Genomic DNA, 10,244 nt, shown 5'->3' on the forward strand with positions numbered 1-10,244 from the left:
TACATACCTTTTTTCCTTTTTTTTTTTTTTATTTTTTACGACAGAGTTTCACTCTTGTTGCCCAGGCTGGGGTGCAGTGGCACCTCATTAATCCGTTTGCCTCAGCCTCCCAAAGTGCTGAGATTACTGGTGTGAGCCACTGTGCCTGGCCTTGATCTCCTCTTATGATAGGGGGTCATGCAAGGATGTCTGCTCTCACCACTGTTATTCAACTATGTACTGGAAATCCTAGTTAGTACAATAAGGCAAGGAGAAAACATATGTAGAGGCCAGGCACGATGGCTCACGCCTGTAATCCCAGCACTTTGGGAGGCCAAGGCAGGAGGATCACTTGAAGTCAGGAGTTCAAGACCAGCCTGGTCAACATGGTGAAACCCCATCTCTGCTACAAATACAAAAAGTAGCTGGGCATGGTGATAGTGCATGCATGTAATCCCATCTACTTGGGAGGCTGAGGCATGAGAATCGCTTGAACCTGGGAGGTGGAGGTTGCCTTGAACCAAGATCACGCCATTGCACTCCAGCCTGGGCAACAAGAGCGAGACTCCATCTCAAAAAACAAAAACAAAAAAGAAATCATTCAGTCTTTCACTACTAAGTGTGATGTCAGCTGTGATTTTTTTTTAATTTTTATAGATACCCTATTTCAGGTTAAGGAATTTCATTTCTAATTGTTTTCTGAGAGGTTTTATTGACTTTTGACTTTTTTTTTTTTTTTGAGATGGAGTTTCACTCTTGTTACCCAGGCTGGAGTGCATATGGCGCGATCTCGGCTCACCGCAACCTCCACCTCCTGGGTTCAGGCAATTCTCCTGCCTCAGCCTCCTGAGTAGCTGGGATTACAGGCATGCGCCACCATGCCCAACTAATTTTTTGTATTTTTAGTAGAGACGGGGTTTCACCACGTTGACCAGGATGGTCTCAATCTCTTGACCTCGTGATCCGCCCGCCTCGGCCTCCCAAAGTGCTGGGATGACAGGCGTGAGCCACCGCGCCCAGCTGACTTTTGACTTTTATCAAATGCTGTTTCTGTATCTCTTGAGATGGTCATATTTTCTCCTTATTATGCGAATGTGTTGAATTAAATCCAAGTACTCGACCAACTTTGCATTTTTGCGATAAACCTCACTTGGTCGTGATAAATATATATACTTTTTATATATTGCTGGATTCAATTTCTCAAAATTTTGTTAACAAGTTTTACATCAGCCGAGCGGGCGCTGTGGCTCACGCCTGTAATCCTAGCACTTTTGGAGGCCAAGGTGAGTGGATCACCTGAGGTCAGGAGTTCAAGACCAGCCTGGCCATCATGGTGAAACCTCATCTTTATTTAAAAAAAAAAAAAAAAGTTTTGCATCTATAAACATAACGTCTATAGTTTTCTTGTAAAGTCTTTGTATTGGCATCAGGGTATTTCTGGCCTCATAGAAAGGAGGACTTTTCCTCTACTTTCTGAAAGAGATTTTTTTTTTTTTTTTTTTAACATTTGTGTTATTTCATCCTTAAATGTTTGATAGAATTCACTAGTGAAGACATCTGGGCCTGGAGTTTTCTTGGAAAGTTTTTAATAACAAATTAATTTTAGTTCATAGATATAGGTAGTGTTATACTAGAACTGGCTTGTACCAGCTATTGAGAACTGATTGTCACTATCTCTTTTTTTTTTTTTTTTTTTTTTGAGACAGAGTTTCTCTCTTGTTACCCAGGCTGGAGTGCAATGGCGCGATCTCGGCTCACCGCAACCTCCACCTCCTGGGTTCAGGCAATTCTCCTGCCTCAGCCTCCTGAGTAGCTGGGATTATAGGCACGCACCACCATGCCCAGCTAATTTTTTGTATTTTTAGTAGAGACGGGGTTTCACCATGTTGACCAGGATGGTCTCGATCTCTTGACCTCGTGATCCACCCGCCTCGGCCTCCCAAAGTGCTGGGATTACAGGCTTGAGCCACCGCGCCCGGCCATTATCTCTTATCAAATCTACATTCAGTGAAGATACACTGATGAAAATTGGCCATAGTTTACACTTTAGAAGTCAGATACTCCATGAATCAGGGTTTTTTATTTCTTCCAGAGACCTGGTGGTTAAACGTCACTCTTCTGTTCAGGTTTTCTATTTATTTTTTGAGTGAGCTTGGTAATTTGTATCTGACCATTTTATCTATATCATTGCATTTATTGGCATAAAGTTGTTCATAGTAGTACCATACTATCCTTTAAATGCTTAGAGGATCTGTAATAATGACCCATTTTCACTCTTTATTAAGTTGTTGTTCACTTATCATAGAGTTCACCCATTGAAAGTGTACAGTTCAGTGCCTTTTAGTATATTAAGAGATATGTGTAACCATCACTATATTCAATTTTAGAACATTTTCATCACCTAATAAAGAAAGTTTATACTCTTTGGTTAAGAATCCCTATTGGCCAGGCGTAGTGGCTCATGCCCATAATCCAAGCACTTTGGAGGCCAAGGCGGGCAGATCACCTGAGGTCGGGAGTTCAAGACCAGCCTGATCAACATGGTAAAACCCTGTCTTCAAAAAAAAAAAAAAAAGACTCCCCGTCTTCCATCCTCCCCAACCCTAGCCAACCATTAATCTACTTCTTGTCTCTAAGGAATTGCCTGCTCTCTGTATTTCATATAAATGAAATCATGCAATATATAGTCTTTTGCGATTAGCTTCTTTCACTTAGCATAATGTTTTCAAGACCCATCCATATTGTAGCATGTATCAGAACTTAATTTTTAATGACCAAATAGTTTTCCATCATCTAGATATACCACATTTTGTTTACACATTCATCAGTTGATAGACATTTGTATTCTTTTCACCTTTTGGCTATTATCAATAATGCTGCTATAAACATTCATGTGAGTTTTTGTGTGGACATATATTTGTGGGGTTTTTTTCTCTTTGGTATATAACTACGTCTGGAATTGCTGGGTCATATGGTAACTCTATGTTTAATATTTTGAAGAACTGTCATTTTACATTTCCATGAGCAGCGTATGAGGGTTTTCATTTATCCTCATCCTCACCAATACTTGTTATTATTTGGATTGTTCATTGCTGCTAGATTCCAAGTCTGGTGAGTGCTCTGTGAGGGCAGAGGATTATAAGGAGGCCTGAGGGAACTTATTTGCACCTTTTACCATGTGAGTACACAGCTAGAAGGTGCTATCTATGAACTGCAGATTCAGCCCTAATCAGGTACTAAATCTGCTGGCACCATGATCCTGAACTTCTCAGCCTCCAGAGCTGTGAAGAATAAAGTTCTGTTGTTTATAAGCTACTTAGTTTATGGTATTTTGTTATATCATCCTGAATGGACTAAGACAGAGGTTGTTTTACTTCTTCCTTTCCAATCTGGATGTCTTGTCTTGTACGTTTGTTCCTTCTTCTCCTTCCTCCCTCCCTCCCTCCCTCCCTCCCTCCCTCCCTCCCTCCCTTCCTCCCTCCCTTCCTTCCTTCCTTCCTTCTTTTCTTCTTTTCTTTCTTTCTTTTGTCTAACCTCCATGATTAGAACCTCTAGTACAATGTTGAATAGAAGTGGAGAGAACAGACATTTGCCTTGTTCCTAATCTAAAGGGGAAAGCATCCAGTCTTTCATCATTAACTATGTTGTTAACTGTATCTTTTTCATATATATCCTTTGTCAGGTTAAGGAATTTTGCTTTTATTCCTCGTTCGTTGTGTGTTTTTAATCATGAAATTGTGTTGAAATTTTGTCTAACTTTTTTTCTGCATCTTTTGAGATTATCATGTGGTTTTTGTGCTTTATTCTATTCATGTGATGTTTTACATTGACTGATTTTTGAATGTAAATCAACCTTGCATTCCTGGGGTAAACTTCACTTGGTTATGTTGCATAATTCTTTCTATATGATGCTGGATTTGTTTGAAATATTTTTTGAGGATTTTTGCATCCCCAAAAAAGCTACAGCATAAGAGATATTGGCTTGTAGTTTTCATGTGGTGTCTTTGCATAGTTTTGGTAACAGAGTAATACTGACCTCATAGAATGAGTGGAGAAATGTTCTCTCCTCTTCTATTTTTTGTAAAAGTTTGTGAAAATGAATATTAATTTTTCTTTGCATGTTTGGTAGAATTCACCAGTGATGCCATCTTGGTCTGGATGTTTCTTCATTGATAGTTCATTCTCTTTATTTGTTATAGGTATATTCAAATTTTCTATTTATCCAGGAGTCAGTTTTGGTAGTGTGTGTCTTTCTAGGAATCTATTTATTTCATCTGAGTTATGTAATTTTTTGGCATCCAATTATTCATAGTGCTCCTCCATAATCCTCTTATTTCTGTAAAGTCAGTAGTAATGTGCCTGCTTTCATTTTTGAGTCTAGTTGTTTGAGTCTTCTCTCTTTTTTCCAGGCTAATCATTGTAAATGTTTGTTCATTTTGTTGATCCTTACAGAGAACCAGCTTTTGGTTTTATTGATTTTTTCCAATATTTTTCTATTATTTATTTTATTAATTTCTGCTCCAGTTTTTATTCCCTTCCTTCTGCTCACTTTAGGTTTAGTTTGCTCTTCTTTTTCAGTGTCTTAAGGTGGAAGGTTAGGTTATTGATATGAGGTCATTCTTCTGGTTTTTTTTTTTTTTTTTTTTTTTTTTTGAGGCGGAGTTTCACTCTCCTTACCCAGGCTGGAGTGCAATGGCGCGATCTCGGCTCACGGCAACCTCCGCCTCCTGGGTTCAGGCAATTCTCCTGCCTCAGCTTCCTGAGTAGCTGGGATTACAGGCACGCGCCACCATGCCCAGATAATATTTGTATTTTTAGTAGAGACGGGGTTTCACCATGTTGACCAGGATGGTCTCGATCTCTTGACCTCGTGATCCACCCGCCTCGGCCTCCCAAAGTGCTGGGATTACAGGCTTACGCCACCGCAGCCGGCTTTTTTTTTTTCTTGAAGATCGAGTCTTGTTATGTTGCCCAGGCTGGTGTTGAACTCCTGGGCTCAAGTTATCCTCTCACCTCAGCCTCTCAAGTAGCTGGGACTACTGACACATGTCACTGTGTCCAGCCTTCTTTTTTAATATAGGCATTTACAGCTATAAATGTCCTTCTAAGCATTGGTTTAGCTGCATGCTGTAAGGTTTGGTATTTTGTATCTTCATTTTCATTAGTCTTAACATATTTTCTAATTTTCCTCTTATCTTTGATGTGTTGGTGATTTAGGAGTGTGTTGATTAATTTCCACATATTTGTGAGTTTCCTAAACTTATTTCTGTTATTGTTTTCTACTTTCATTCTATGATGGGGAAATACTTAGAATTATCTCTAATCTTTCACATTTATTTTGGTTTGTTTTATTGCCTAGTATATTGTCTATTCTGGAATACATTCTATGTGCATTTGAAAAGAATGTATATTATTTTGTTGGATGGAATGTTCCATATATGTCTGTTTGGTCTAGTGGGTTTATAGTGTTGTTAAAGTCTCTATTTCCTTGTTGATCTTCTGCCTAGTTCTTCTATCCATTATTAAAAGTCGAAAGCCCCCAATTATTATAATTGAGTGTTCTATTTATCTCTTCATTTCTGTACATTTTTGATGCTTTTTTTTTTTTTTTTAAACAGAGTTTTGGTCTCGTTGCCCAGGCTGGAGTGTAATAGCATGATCTTGGCTCACTGCAACCTCCACCTCCCGGGTTGAAGTGATTCTCCGGCCTCAGCCTCCCAAGTAGCTGGGATTACAGGCATGTGCCGCCACACCCGGCTAATTTTTGTAGTTTTAGTAGAGACAGGGTTTCACCATGTTGGCCAGGCTGGTATTGAACTACTGACCTCAGGAGATCCACCCACCTTGGCCTCCCAAAGTGTTGGAATTACAGGTGTGATTCACCATGGCTTGCCCTCTGGTGCTCTTTTGTTAGGTACATATATGTTTATAATTGTTACATCTTCCTGATGGATTAACTCTTTTATCATTATACAGTGTCCCTCTCTATCTCTACTAACACTGTTTTCTTTTTTCTTAAAGTCTATTTTGTCTAATATTACTGTAGCCATTCCAGAAAGCTGGCTACAGTAATAGCAAACAAAATGATGTCTCTTTTTTCATCCTTTTAACTTTTAGTATATTTGTATCTTTGAATCTGGTGTTTGTCTGCTATAGACAGCAAATGGTTTGATCTTGGCTTTTTTCACATCCATTTTAACAACTGCCTTTTATTGTCTAGTTTAACCCATTCAGACTTAATGTTATTATTGATTTAGTTGGATTTATGCCTGCCATTTTATTTTTTGTTTTCTGTAGGTCTCACGTCTTCTTTATTCCTTGAATCTTCCTTTACCACTTTCTTTTGCATTAACTGAATATTCTCTAATATAGCATTTTAACTTTTAAAATCATTTTTAAACTATAGTTTTTAGTTATTTCTTTAATGATTGCCTAGACCTTACCATATACATATTAGCTTATCAGAATCACTTCAGATTTATACTAAATTACAATGAACTATATAGAAATATCATTTCTAATAGAACTATATAGAAATGGTATTTCTATATAGTTCTATTTCCTTCTCCATTTTTGTCATATTGTTATATATGTTACAACTATACATCTGACAAATTCAACAATACATTATTATAACTATTGCTTTATATAAACTTATGTATTTTAAAGAAGCTGAGAGAAGAGAGAATGAGAATATGTTAGTAGCTTTTGACCTTCTTATGTATCATTTTTAGATCTCTTCAGTTGGTTCCTATGAATTTCTTGTTGGGAGTAATTCCTTTGCCAATGTAATACTTAATGGTGTTCCACATTTCTCTGAGGCTCTGAACATTTTATTTAGTCTTTTCTCCTCTTGGTTATTCAAATTGCATAATCTCGATCAATTTGCCTTCAAGTTCACTAATTCTTCTGGTAGTTCAAATGTAATATTGAATTTTTCATTTTAGTTATTGTGCTTTTGAATCCCAGAATTTCAATTTGTTTTAAAAATAATTTCTGTATCTTTACTGATATTTTGTATTTGATGCAACATCATCATCTCTTTCTTTACTTCTTTAATCATAGTTTCCTATAGTTCTGTAAACGTATTTATAATAGCTACTTTGAAGTCTTTGTTCAAACTGACATCTGAACACTCTCACAAGGAACTCCTATTGTCTGCCTTTTTCCGGTATATGGGTTATACTTTCCTGTTTCTCTGCAAATCTGATAATTTTTTTTTGTTGGAAACTGAGCATTTTGGATAATATAGCACCTCTGGTTACTATTTCCCTCTTCCCCATCTGGAGATTTTTATTGATATTTGCATATTTCTTTATTTAGTGATTAGCTGGATTATTTTAGTAAAGTCTATGCTCACACAATGTGAAGCTTCTTATGTTGCTCCTCAGGAGGCTCAGCCTTGGTTATGCCCTCAGTCACCTTTGGCAGGGCTTTCCTTTCGACTCTTTCTTTCCCTGACCATACCCAGCTGATTAGCTCCACTAATTGCCTGCTGATGGCCCTATTGTTTTCAACAATGCCCAGGGGCATAAATGATTTCACAGACAGATTTGTTCTCATCCCAGTAGGTCTCCTCCCAGCTTTCTCTGTCCCAGGTTGTCTCCAGCAAACTAGTGGGCCTACAGTTTAGTCTGCATCTCCAATGAATCTACCAATGTCCTCTCAATTGCCTTACACCGTGTGTGGTGTTTTTTGGCACTACTTCTAACATCAATTGCGTGGTATTTTCTAACACCTACCATTCTCTGATTCTTTGGCACCAACTGGGTGTCCTACAATTCAATTTAATTCTGCTATTAATTCCTCAGAGTTAGTGCAGACCCTACAGTTTAAGAGTTCTTAAGTTAAGACTGCCCTCCACTTCAGATGGCAGCTGCAAATGGGGTGCCCAACATCCCCATACTTCAGCCTGGGCTAGTACAAATTTGAGGGTTCTGTAAACCAAAAAGTGACTGAGGCAAATCTCAGTTGATTGGAATTTTATTTTTCCAAGTTTGAGGACACACCTAGAAAAATGCAACACAAGTCACAGTAGGATCTGTGACCTGTGCTTTTCCCAAAGAAGGTTTTGGGAACTTCAGTATTTAAAGGAGAAAGAGCAAGCAAGAGGGGAAGAAAAAAAAGGAGGATGGATCGGCAAGAAGGCAAGTGATTACATTCTTGTGAGGCTCTGATTAGCACTCAGTGAATCTACATTTTACATGTAAAAAGAAGGGAGTAGAGGAAAAGTCAATTATGCATTCCTCTCATGTTCAGTAAATCTACATTTTACATAAGATAAAGTAAGCATGTAAAATTATAGCTATTTGGGAACAAAAGGAAGGCAGAGTTTTTGGATGACTCAGTTCCCAAGCTTAACTTCCCCTTGCCATAGTGAGTTTGGGGTCCTGAGAGTCTATTTTTTATTCACAGTTCCCACGACTCCCTCCTTGAGTTTAGTAATTTACTGGAATGACTCACAGAACTTAGAAGAGTGCTTTGCTTACTATTAGCAGTTTATTATAAAGGATACAACTCAGGAACAGCCTAATGAAAGATATGCATAGGGTAAGATATGGGGTGTATTTGGCACAGAGTTTCCATGCCCTTTCTGGGTGCTACATCTGACCAGTACATCAATGTATTCCCAACCCAGAAGCTTCTGAGCCCCATAATTTAGGGATTTTAATGGAGGTTTTATCATGTAGTAATGATTGATGTAATCATTGGCCACTGGTATTTGAACTCAATCTTTAACCCCTCTCCAATCCCATTAAGGCAGAAAGTTCCCATCCTCTAATCATGTATTTGGTCTTTCTGGTATCCAATCCCCATCCTGAAACTGTCTAGGGGCCTTACACTAAGTCACCTCATTAGCATAAACTCAGGAATGGTCAAAAGTGGCTCATTATGAATAACAAAAGACACTCTTAACATTCAGGAAATCCCAAAGGTTTCAGGAGCTCTGTGCCAGGAACTGGGACCATCCACTAAATATATACTGTATTATGTATTTTTAATATACCATGCACCACAGCCTCCACTGTTTTTGAGAGCTCCCTTAAGCTTAGACTTTGCCACATTCTATTGCAAATGAATTCCTTTCCTTTGGGAAAAAATTTAGAACTCTCCATTTTACATACTGCTTCCCTCCCTTCCCTCAGGCAAAATCTCTGAGCCGTGGCTCTGGTATTTGTAACATGTATCATAGGTTATCACAGTCTACCTTCAAATAATATTACAGCTATCTCTCAGTATACTCAGGGGATTGAGTATACTGAGAGGACCTCTACTCTCCAGGTTACCCAAATCTATGCATACTCAAGTCCTGGAGTTGGCTCTGCAGAACCCACCTATGTGAAAAGTCAGCCCTCTCTATATGCAGGCTTCATATCCCAAAAATAAAGTATTTTCCATCTTAGTTTGGATGGAAAAATCCATGTCAAAAAACACACGTCAAACCTGTATTGTTCAAGGGTCAACTGTATGTAATTTCACAGATAATGGAAGAACCCTACAACTGTGCATTCCCCCTCCCATCTTTTTTCTGTGTTTGTACTTGCTAGGGTTCTCTAGAGGGACAGAACTAATAGGATAGATGCATATATAAAGGGGAATTTATTAAGGAGTATTGATTCACACAATCACAAGGTAAAGTCCCACAATAGGCCATCTGCAAGTTGAGGAGCAAGGAAACCAGTCTAAGTCCCAAAACCTCAAAAGTAGGGAAGCCAACAGTGCAGCCTTTAGTCTGTTGTTGAAGGTCCAAGAGTCCAAAAAATGAAGAACTTGGAGTCTGATGTTTGAGGGCAGGAAGCATCCAGCATTGGATAAAGATGTAGGCCGGAAGACTAAGCCAGTCTAGTCTTTCCAGGTTGCTCTGCCTACTTTTTTTTTTTCTCTTGAGACATAGTCTTGCTCTGTCGCCCAGGCTGGAGTGCAATGGCATGATATCGGCTCACTGCAACCTCTGTCTCCTGCCTCAGCCTCCCGAGTAGCTGGGAATACAGGTGCGCGCCACCACACCCAGCTAATTTTTTTTTTTTTTTTTTTGTATTTTTACTAGAGACGGCGGGGGATGGGGGTTTCACCATGTTGGCCAGGCTGGTCTTGAACTCCTGACCTTGTGATACACCAGCCTCAGCCTTCTGAAGTGCTGGGATTATAGGTGTGAGCCACCGAGCCCTTTTTTTTTTCTTTTGAGACAGAGTTTTACTCTTGTTGCCCAGGCTGGAGGGCAATGGCACGATCTCCGCTCACTGCAACCTCCGCCTCCAAGGGTT

The sequence above is a fragment of the Saimiri boliviensis genome, chromosome X (genome assembly GCF_048565385.1).
Source record: "Saimiri boliviensis isolate mSaiBol1 chromosome X, mSaiBol1.pri, whole genome shotgun sequence".
Taxonomy (NCBI): domain Eukaryota; kingdom Metazoa; phylum Chordata; class Mammalia; order Primates; family Cebidae; genus Saimiri; species Saimiri boliviensis.